Genomic DNA, 12,863 nt, shown 5'->3' on the forward strand with positions numbered 1-12,863 from the left:
TCTAAAGGCATGAATGTAATCTGAGCATGTAATTAAAATGCAGCATCTAAATGAAAATTCTTGAACAATACATAAAGATAAAACAGCGACATTGTAATATATATGTTACGAGGAGTGCGAAGGGAGAGGAATTTTCCAGTCTAGAAAATACACGCGAGTGAATTTTCTTTCAGTTATATTTTTCTTGAAATATTAAGTTTGAGACATTTTGGGAAACAAGGTTCATTTAAGTTGTTAATTAAAAAAAAATATATTAGCGCGAATTAATGTTTTCAGAACCAGGTAGGTAGTTACTAGTTTTTAAATAGAACGATGAATGTGTTAAAAAGTCCATTTATATTAGTCTGCGAAAAATATTTGATGTTGTTGTTTTAGGTATTGCAAATTTGAATTAGAAAATAAATAGTCCATTTATAGCACCTACGTAGTTGCAAAATTATTTTATATTTCAATCATTATAACAATGCATTTTTGAAATACATACCTACTCACACTGTACATTTTTGACTTATATTGTAATTTCTATTAGTAAAATAAAGATTTAATAATTAAGTAATTTAAGTATTTTTCCACTTTTTGAACACACGTGACACGACATACTTTAATTAAGAGCAATTTTCATAGTCCAACCATATACATTTTTGGTCGTTTTGTATTTTGTTGTATTTCTGTTAGTCCTGTTATCCTATTATTATGTGTCGTGGAGAATATAGCCCAGGAGTAAAGGAAAGGTTTGTGCTTTATAAATGAGAAAAAGTGGGTGGAATAATGTCAAGCGGTCTGAAATAGGACAAGAGGAAATATATGAATGCTGAATTGCCATACATGAGGCCACAGAATTTCACAGAAAATCAATGCGTAATTGTTTTGAGTCAATATACTACATTTGGAATGGATGAGAGATATTCCTAATAATAATTTTAATGATATCCATTCGCTTATTTGTCAATATTTATCCTATTAGAAACCACAAAGTTTCTAAGAAATATGCAGCCTAAAATTCTGTTTCCCCGGAGATTAATGGTATAATCTTGTGATTGTTATTTGGATGCTATATCTATATCATTTTAGTTTTTCCTTTTTAGTTTACTGTTTGTCATAAAAAAACTGTAGTTTTTAAGTTAATTATGAAATACTGAATGGTTTATTAATATAAATTTTCAAGTCGTATTTGTAATATTTCTGGGCAGCTATATCTCGATTGATGGTAGTTGGTTTACGGTAAAGCAGAATGCTAATAAATCTAAATGCCATAAGGCTCTATAGAAACTCTATTCACTTTGGCATGACATTCATTTGTATCTCAAAATAGTTTCCGATACACCCACTCGCTTAGCAGCTAGGAACTATTAATACCTGACTATTACAGCTTTCTTGGACACCCAATACATACAAAGGAAACTAGCCAATTGATCATGTGATATTGTTTATATTGGAAAGATCCAAAGTGGATCCCATATACATATACATTTAATAATCATATAACAAAACACGACACTGATTTTTTGATTCAATCCTATATCCTGTATGTGTATATGTTTATACATTAAAAATAATTGAATATCACAGTTATACACTATCATAATAAAATATTATTTTACAAAATAAGTTTCTAACGGTGAGAGAAAGTTACATCTGATAATAAATCATTTTATTTAAATGCCCAATGTGTATGCCAACTGTAAGGATAAGTAATTAATAGTAACAAAATGTGGTTACAATTAGAATAAAATCGTCATCACAAACCTAAAAAATAATGTTTTTATATGTTGAAACAAAATAATATGAATATACATAATATATCCTCGGAAAAATTAACACGCCTCTATCCTGTCCGCCGTCAGGACTACCGTGTAATAACATGAAACATAAATAAAATGTGCATTTGGATAAGGAAGTTATAGAAGTGTTTCCCAGTGATGTGCTACTTTTTTCTTATTTATCGATGTCAAATATATTCGTTATTTACTGTTTCATAGAATTTTTCCTCCATTTTATCATAAAATCTTAGACTTACTATAAAAACCTATTCATTTTCATTACATTAGAAAAATTATTTCTTCTATAAATCGTATATGTACAGTAGAACCACAAGTAGAACGAACGAACTCGCCGAGCAGACAGGCTGTCATAATATAAACTTATGAAAGTATAGGTATTATGTGTTATTCTGGATATTTTTGAAAGAAGAAATATCATCTATATGGAAATAAACCAATAACTCCTTTAAAATAGCTTATCTAATAGAACATAAACCAATATTTTACTCAAAAGATAATATTCATCTATACTTATAATAAATCTGTAGAGAGGCCAATTCTGTACATGAAATATATTTAAAAAAAAACTATGAAGGGGTGATAAGGGATCGCTACTGATGCCAAAAATGCAATCAGTAAAATTTTTGTCTGTCTGTCTGTCTGTCTGTCTGTCTGTCTGTATATTCGTTATAGAAATAAAAACTACACGACGGATTTTAACCAAATTTGGCACAATTATTCTTCATACTCCTGGGCAGGTTATAGTAAAAGAATCATGTAACTCGGTGTAGAAACACCGAAGTTATACATGAAATACGCTTAAGTCATCGCGCGTGAATACAGAATCATGCAGCCGGATTATTTTTGTGTATCAGTTGCCGCGTTCGACGCGCTTCGCGGCGGGAGCTATAAAAAGGCGGCGGGTCTGCACCCGTTTCGCGTTGTCATGGCATCACGTGTGAACGGCTGAACCGATTTCGATAATTCTTTTCTATTATATTCCTTGAAGTACGAGGATGGTTTTTATGTAGCGAAAACGTAAATATGTACCACGGGCGAAGCCGGGGCGGACCGCTAGTATAAAATAAATACGAATTATGAACTCATACGGTCGTATATAATGTACAGAATTTATCTTAACTACTGTTTTGCAATATGTGTCAGTGCGTAACCATGTTCCCATAAATAATTCCCCGTTGAACCGATATCATAAAGTTTGTGCTTGTCACGTAATCCGGATTTACAGGGATAATCCGACATAGTATCGATGTTTTAAGGATGTTCAGCGACAAGCAAAATATTGATAAATGAAACATCAAAGTGTAGGTACGTATTTGGGACGAGGGCGGTGTACGGAAAACAGGGTTCGAAGCTACGCAAAGGATTAAATATGAAATACGTTATTATAACAAAAGATAGAAATTGCGTTCTCTTCCTTGATTTCCCAGCCCTTATTTAAAGGTAGATAGTATTAGATATTAAAATGCAGATTATTATTTTACGAAGCTTTAATAACAATGCATTTCCGTGTTTATGATACTTTTCAGTTTTAGTACTTCATAATATCTTGCATTGACCAAAAACATAAAAATAAAAGATTTGCCAGTAATTTAGTTCAAGGAAAAATATAATAGGTATTTGCAGAAGACGTCAGTGTTCTGTAATTACAAATTGTAAGAACACAAGAACCTGCAAAATGCAACAGGCATTTTAATTAAATTAAATGTATTCAATAAAATTATTAAATAGTATTTCTTGTACTTAATTTTACGTGGTACATCTTTTAAGGAACATCAAACGCGATTTATTCGTTTACTTGATGTTTTAAATACTTTAAAGAGAGCTTTTCGAGAGTACCCTTGATTGAGAGTTAAATAACATAGAAATCATTTGCTTTTTTATCAGTAAAATAGGGTAATTTCAAGAGTAAATGCTAGAGTAAATGCTCGTAGGTATACTTCACATTTCAGCAAGGTACACAGGTTTTGTAATGAAATTAGCAACCGTAATGCATGCATTACTGTTAATCGTCGAACTTGAAAAAATGTGACATTTTATTTTATTTATCGTCTGGAAGTAATATTAAAACCACATAGAACTATGAAAATGTAGAGCAATACCTTTTTATGATCAAAAAGTCGAAATAAAAGTGATTGTATATTTTAATAAAATCGAATTGAATTTCTGTTTGATATGAATGGACAAAATCGTTCAGCAGTTTGTTTCCGCAATTCGTGAGTCTAATTTTATACGAGGGATAATCTGAGTGCAGCGTATGCCGTCGACTGCTACCAATTTCAGATACAAATTACATACCAGATTGTTTCCTATCACGCTCCGCGATAATTGTTTTGCACTTTAATAGATTAATGCTGATTGGTTCCGACAAAAAATGCAATGCCAATTATTCCGTTTAAAAGTGAGAATTAATTTTCAGTTGCTAGTTTTAATAATTCAACTTTCGTTTAAAAATCAGATATCTATTAAAACGTTAAAAACTACGTTTCGTATAATGTTAATTGCTGCTTGATTTCAATTAACTAATACGTACTCTTGAATTTAAGATAACAGACAATTAATCAAACTTGTTATCGTGACAATTAAGAGTGATTTAAGTCTCAACGTGTGCTTGCTTTAATGTAACATTTTAAGACAAGTTGTTTTAATGTAACACATGATGAGATAATGCGATGTTTATAATAGCAGTGTGGGTGCAGGCAAGCGTAGTGTTGGTAAGTGGACGTGGGTCGTTGCACTTGGCGTGCTAAGGAAGTGTTAACAACTAGCGGCTTGGCTCTCTCGTATCTCGTTTATAGCAATTGCACTTGTCAGCTTACACTCGCCTACTTAATGCTATATAATAATTTATTGAAACAAACGAATCGCTGTCGGCAGAGATTTCTATCAAGAAATATAATCGCTAAAGAGGATTGTAAACGTAGAATTGCAATGGAAATTCAAGTTGCCTAGCAGCTGAACCCTCCTTGCTATACGATATTAAAGTTTGCAAAATAGTAATTTCTTGGCTGCAGACATTACAAGTATTAATGGGGCTTTCATCCTGTTCTTTGTGTTTAATTGTAACGCAGTGTTGTATTGTGTTTATTTATATTTTGTGCTGCATGATTTATAATAAACTAGCGACCCGCCCCGGCTTCGCACGGGTGCAATACTGATACTAAAAACACTACAGAAAAACTGTGAACGTAGTAGGTATATAAAAACTATTATACATATAAACCTTTCTCTTGAATCACTCTATCTATTAAAAAAAACCGTATCAAAATCCGTTGCGTAGTTTCAAAGATTTAAGCGTACAAAGGGACATAGGGACATAGGGACAGGGAAAGCGACTTTGTTTTATACTATGTATAGTCATGAAGATCATAATGCTTAAAAACAATTTACCTATTAAAATTTTTCAAAATACTTTCAGTTCCAGTTATTATTTCATATTACAAAGGGAGAGGAGACAAAACATCATAATCAAAACGTAACTTAATAGTTAAGATATTTACCACGGCCACTCGTAGTCGGTGAAAACCTTTAATATTATTAGTGAAATACCAGGAATTCGTATAATTCGAAATAAGCAGGGGCCTTCATAAATAATTCAAAATTAGCAAAAACCAACGAGGACGTAAATAATTAACAAACGCACTAATCAACTCATTATGCAGGTTAATCCGTGATAAATTATTCCACTTGCTAATGAATTAATATTGTCGTCATTATTCATAATTAATACAAGGGATACATCATCTATGCAAGGGTTATAGAATATTCTGGTAACATATTATGATGTAGGTATTTAAATTTTTTAACGTGCTCGCGACATACATTGGAATATTGAAAAATCGTTGTTTTTGAAGAACCAAGTTCTAATTATGATATTGTTTCACGATTATTATATAGTATCTGATATACCTATCTATTTAGATAATGTTTTTTTCATTTATCATTTGAGCAACAGTCGCACGTTACAACAACGACACACGAATACATAAGATTCATTAAAGATATATAATTGTTAAACATTTCCTGATTAAAATTGCTCTCAGTTTGTCACATTATCTTATCAAAAGATTCTGCCAAGGACTCCAATTAGTAAGGAAAAGGGTAACGAACTACAATCCCCAAGAAGTGTAAGGTAAATATTAATCAGAATATCCCAGAAACAAGCTCTAATAAAGCCGAGGCCTTGCCTGAGGGCACGGTAAACATTTTTAATCCACCGCACATCGCATAAATTTCATTGCGCTCGGAAATCTTCTTTGTTTTTCTTCACGAAAGATATATTTTTAGTTAAATTTACAACGTTTATTTGCGGCACGTTGGTGTTCGACCGTGTAGCATTTTCTTTTATTGTTCGACTCTTTTTTTTTTTTTTTTTTTTGTGTGGTGTCTCTCAATGTTAGCCAGAAGGGCTTCTACATTTTAACGCGGACGCGGGGGTGAACTGAAGGTTCACCCTGGTAGCGACATGCACAAGGGCGTCCCCCCTTGACGGGGACCACGAACCTCGGCTTGAGCTGTCGCTTGAGTGGAGGAGGCCAGAAGGGCCCTAATCGGACGGGTTGTTCGACTCATCGTCATCGAATTCACGTTAGGTCTTATGAAAGCCTGACCTTCCCACTGTGACTCATAGACTATTGCACAACCTGAGCTAAAATACTTTCCAAAATTGTTCGAACATTTCTGTGTGGCTTTTGCACCTCATAAATAAAAAATGAATCCCTAAAAGTGTTGCTAAGCGAAAACTTGAGAACGGCGCTACCAATTCGGCAATTTGTTTTTTCATAGTTCTCACAAGGAAGTATTTTATGCAGAGAAAACAAAGTAAAAAATACGAGGAAAATATAAAAACAATATTTTCCTTTTCCCGTTGAAATCATTCTGTTCCCAGCGTCAAACAATTGACGTCAATCAGAGCAACACAAATGCAGGTTATGATTACATTGGGTTAAGCTAATGACTGATAAAAATTTTAAAATTTGTAAAAATATTAAATCAGAACTCATGGCTCTGTACATATAAAATTAAAGTTTATTTCGATGAACCACAGAATATTTTTTAATTATATTAGCTTTCGTTCCTTGAAAATTGTCTGAAAAACCTTAGGTACAGTGATAATACTGTGTTGATTTAAAGTTTCTTTTATTTCTAATCTCCATAACAATTTATTATGCTGTATATTAGGAAAGCTTGCGTATTATTATACTCCTTCAAATGAGCGTGCTAGTTACGCATTACCGTAATGGTTAGAAATCATCTATGATGGTATCTATTACAACGATGAAGTTTAAACATAATGCGAACATGCAAGAAATTAATATTTCAGGTGGGCTGTTTACATTGTAACTTTCCTTATAAACATAGATTTATTGGAGGCACGCTAGGGCCGCCCAGAGCACAAACTTTCAGATACAAGGTTGTTTGTTTATAACAACTAAGGAAACAGCTTTCTATAGCAAAGTTCTTTACCTCAATGATGAGAAATGAAAATATATCATATCGCCTTCATATTCGAAAAATCATGATGGATAGAATAATTGAAGCTTTCGTACGAAGAAGAAGCTAGATTATCCCTACTAATATTATAAATGTGAAAGCAACTCTGTGTGTCTATCGGTCCGTCTGTATTTCTCTTATTTTATAACTGGAGCATATTTGCTTAAATTTTTAAGCCACAATTAATGTATTTTAACAAAAGACATAATCTCTTTATTTCTTGTCTTAACTTCGTATTTTATTAAACAAGACTAGATTTCCGCTGCGGCTTCGCCCGCATTTTCAAAGAAAAACCCGCATTTCCGCTTCCTTTCCTGTGGGATTAACGGGATAAAAGTAACCTATGTCTTATTCTGGGTCTGCAGCCATTGCTAGCTATAGCATAGCTATCATTGTAATCGGTTCAGTAGTTTTTACGTGAAAGAATAACAAGCATCCATCCATCCTCCCAAACTTTCGAATTTATAATATATGTAGAATTGTTTTGTTAACTATGTTTGATAACAGTTACAATATTTCAAAGTATAATTATTAGTTTACACGTGCGCACTATGATAAAGTTCTTAAATAGATTCATAGATCGATTGTGATACTTCACAACAATGTAAGCGAAGTCTCTCTTTACTTCTTAAGCAACTAAGCGCCTGCAACTTTTAACTCGATGGAGATAAACATCAAGGAACTAGGTTGCCAGCAGTTTATCAACTTTTATTATGATTTTCTTTATAATTTTACAATATAATATTAAATTTAAATTATCTATTTAAAACATTATTTTGTAGGTTATTATGCTATTTTGTAATTTTTAATGACAATAGATTTTTAGGTACATAGATGGGGATGGTTTCATTAAGTCTGGCAAGATAAAATCAGCTTTTGATTTTTAAGAACACACAAGCTTACAAGTGGGTGATTGAACCCCAAAATTTATATCAATTATCAATAATGATAATCATAAATGTAACAATGAAACTAATGTGTTTATTTTACGAATAGCTCTTTTAAAAATATAATGGTCTTTGTGAATACAGATCGATTTATCCGCACTTACATTAGTAGTTCACAAACGAGCTACAAAATTTCTTTTGTATCGACAAAGTAACCACAGAAATCTCATTTCACGATAACGATCTGTCCCACCTTACGCCCATTAAGGGTCAGGCGATGGCCAGATAGAGGGCAATTTATGCACTGCACAGTCCAAAGTCTGGGCTCCTTGTATTTACTTTTTTATGAGTCAAGATTCTTATCCTGTCCGTGCAAAATGTTCTCATTGTTAGGTTCGGATTTTCATCGTCCCTTTTATTGCATTTAAGGAATACAATTACTGTATGGTAATTTTAATAACGACTACTCGAAATAAGAGAAACAAAATTTTATTCCATTCGATTGTTTGGATAATCTCATTCGTTTAGTGGGTGTATTAGGAGTAAAAGGTTTATTTGTTAAGCTCCCCGAATACGTGACTAGAGGCTATAAAAGCACCTCTCTGTGTCATGGCTTGGAGACGGTGATAAATAATGAGATACGTGTCGTGTTTTACAATTTAGTGTTAATCGATTATAAATTAAGAGGTCGGTGGAATGGATACCAGTCGTTGTTAGGTATTTCATTATCTCTCACAATTGAAAATAACTTCATCCCGTATTATGAATTGATTTGTAAATTATAGAGTTTTTATTAGAATGTTTCAACGATTAGAGATTAGACATCATTAAAAAGCTTAGCGTTAGAAAGAGTGTCTTACACCACTCATCTGCATAAAATAATATTTACTAGCTATAATTGAATTAAATAAAATTTCAATCTACATTATGAGTTTAAACTAAATCTTACAAATTCAAGCTTTTTGAATAATAAATGCAGTACCTACTAAAGCATGTGCTTAGTTTGGGCACAGATAGAGAAGAACGGAACTGGGTCCAATCGCGCAGAGTGTCCGTTGAGATCGCACTCTATAATGGTGACTCTACATGTGTGCCGTGAAGCTCCGTGAACAGGCGTGAACGTAAATGTGGACGGTTTTTGAGAAGTTCACGCTCGTTCGCGCCTTTTCTCCGACCAGAGTCGGTACTTCAGAGCACCGTGCCATAGTAACCATATTAAGCCATAGTAACATACTACATAGTAGATAATTTGGGCAGCAGCTTCTACGTCCATATCACGACAGGTTTTAAGAACGATTGCAAGTGTCGTATGAATGTGGACGACACGACTTATGCCGTGAATTCGCGGCATGAATTCACATCACTAATCTAGAGCCCCCATTTCGCGCGATGCAACCATTCGCTACTCAAAAGCTTTTGGTACATTGCGGACATATTAGGCAATTTCTTTCAAGCACCCTTAACTGACATTTATTGTGAGGCGGAATAAAAATATCGCGCTTGGCTCGCTTGTAAATCATAGTTGAGCTTAGAATTTTATTGACTGTAGAGCTTAAGCGACCGGCTTCGTTACGTTTGAATGTGGTTGATATTATATTTATGAATTTGGGAAATAAATAATAGGTTTATCAAGATTGGCTGTAAAGAATAAAATTTATTACATTTAATTTTGGTGGTATTTAAAACTGGGTAGTAAATATATAAAATAAATGTAATATTGTTGTTACCTATGTCAATTATATCATTTTAAATTTGTTCATTAAAATAAAATTGTCTGTGTCTTAAATGCTTTCCGTATTCATGTTACAAATACCCAGGACACTGATGTTGTTGGCGGCAAAATGATCGAAATGGCCTGAAATGGCTTTCTTAATTTCGAACTACATGCAAATCATTTGGCCGCACGTTGGCTTCAAAAACACTAAATCGAATCGACTGTAGCGACCACACAATCAGCAGAGCGCCACCTAGTACCAGCGTACTGAGGGGTGACCATATTGCGATTAATTAATGGATTTTTTATATTTTAATATTTTGGAATTACTATTTTTATTTACCCTACAGTACTCGTATTTTATAACCTCATTAAAAAAATTGATATGGGTCAAGCTTATATCTTATATATAAAATTCTCGTGTCACAATGTTAGTCTGCATACTCCTCCGAAACGGGTGGACCGATTCTCATGAAATTTTCTGTGCATATCGGGTAAGTCTGAGAATCGGCCAACATCTATTTTTCATATGTACCACGGGCGAAGCCGGGGCGGACCGCTAGATTATTATATAGATTATTACATATATAGACCGATTATTTTGTAAATTTGTAATTTGATCCTTTCCACAATCGCAAGGGTGAGAAATGAATAGAAGTTATCTTTTAGCTTTAACATACCATTCAGCATACCATTCAATTTATTCAATAATCTGATGTAGTATCATCGACAGGTATATATAGTTCCCTCGTTGAATTATTGGGCTAGCACTATTTCTTAGCAGGTACATTACTAATCCTAATCAATAATAGCTCTACGTTAATCAATAATGGTTACCGTAAACTCGGTTGCATATCAAGTTGATATATTATGGTTATCTGGTCGAACTACCTGGCACCATCTATTTCATTGCTCCGAACCCTTGCGGTCCGACCGTGGATTTGTGGCGGTGAGATAAGCCCTTCGATCTAACTCCATCGATACACCCTTTTGAATAGCGCTTAAAGAAATTCTATGAGATTACCCACTTTTGCTGAACTCACCTTAGATACTCGCCAATTTGACAGGGCTTGTGACATTGCTAAATTGCCTTAATGCGAATAAGAACTTACAGGTAGACGGTGGTAGTTAGTTTATTTATATTATACGAATTAAATTTTGAAATACTGCTTAAAATTTCACGTTTTTCTTTTATTATTTTAATTTTTGAGAATAGCCTATGATAATAGGAGAAAATGAAAATGACATATTGAATCGATTATGTCTTCATAAGCAAGTGTTGACGTATCACTAAAATTGGTTGCTAGTTTGGTTAATTTAAACATAGAAACTACGTTAAAACCTTGTTGATATAGTTTAGAAGTTCTGAAACAATATTGATGGCTCTGTGAAACGCTACAATCGAGATTGGAATATGTAGTTTAGTATTTATTGTCGAGATACCGTTCTGGTCATTTCAATTTACCTGTCAATACTCTGTTTGCTGGATAACAAAGTGCAAGGCAGTGCAGGAAAACTAAAGATATATCTTTTGCAGATATATCACTGGGGCTTACCTTTAACGGTTATTTAAAAGTCAATTTATATAAATACACATTTTAACTTTTATAAGTAATGAATATAGTGATGGATATGAGTTTTACGTAGAAACAAATACCTATGCCATTGTTTCTACTTTACCAATTCTATGATATTTTACACAAAACGTTTTACCGTCAATTATTTTGTTACTTTATAAATAAAATTTAATTCGTAGCGATTAAGGCGCCCGACGCCCGTTTGCAGCGTCTCTAGTAATTTACGCAGACGTCAGTAAAACACTCCGAAACCAAGCGTTCATGGCCCAAATCAATTTACGGTACCTATTTCTCTCAAAAACCTCTCGTTTTTATTTACTCGCCTATTGGTCAACGGATATTTTTGTACTATTTCGGTGTCTGTTTGATATTGAATTTCAGTTGAATTCTGAAACTATCAAAGTATATTTACAGGAAGGAAAGTATTTATATAAATACGTTTACGATAAAGGAAATAATTACGCGTTTCTCACGTACTAATGGCGTTCATTATGATCATTCAGCAGGAAATCGTTAACCAGTACATTTGATATTGAATTCAAAATTATCCCTTTTATTAATCTCGGTCAAATAAATTATATTGCAACTATTTATTTATTTATTTGTAATATTTTTTCCACTCAATCTTGTTTTCTAAATAGTATCTTAATATTATACATATACTTTATGTCTATGATTTAATGGGTTTATAAGGTAATGTTTCAATTATTTACCTGCATACCGAATTTCAATCAAATTATCGTGGGTAGTCTTTGGCCTTTGTATTTTCAAACGACAAATATAGATATATTGACAATTATACACCTTTAATATGTACATAATACCTACTGTAATTCATTAAATGTTTTGTTCCGTAACCTTTGTCATTGTCTATAATTTAAACCCATAAGCTCGATAAGCCATGTACATAAAAGACAAATAAAAGTTTTACGAAGCATAAAATAAGACAGACATGTTGAAAATCTTAAGTCATAAAACTGGGTGCGTGCATCACCCACGCGATTTGAAGAACACGTGATGGGCGCGCGTTACAAAATTTAGTTTAATTATTTTTATCGTCCAATTAGATATTATTTTGTAAACTATGCATATTATAGAATTTATATTTATGGGGTAGGCTTTTATAAATATGGGTTTTCAAAACATTTGCAATTGAATAAATTAAGAAACGGGTTGAGGATTTAAAAGATTTTAAATCAATTACTCATTAGTTTCTTTTGAATGCTAGAGTAAAATTTAAGCTTAGAAATTGAAAGTTAACTATTAATTTTTCGTAGTTATTCATTCATTTCATTTTCATTATTTTACCTTATACGTGGAAAAGTTGTGAATGGCGGGTAACCGCTGGCTTCCTTTTTGTTCTCAAACGATTTAGCTCTAAATAATAAATGTTATTAATTTAGCACGAAACGTG

Source organism: Colias eurytheme, chromosome 19 (genome assembly GCF_061535395.1).
Source record: "Colias eurytheme isolate Ceu_HAF_F1 chromosome 19, ilColEury1 Martin Lab GWU primary, whole genome shotgun sequence".
NCBI classification, from domain to species: Eukaryota; Metazoa; Arthropoda; class Insecta; order Lepidoptera; family Pieridae; genus Colias; species Colias eurytheme.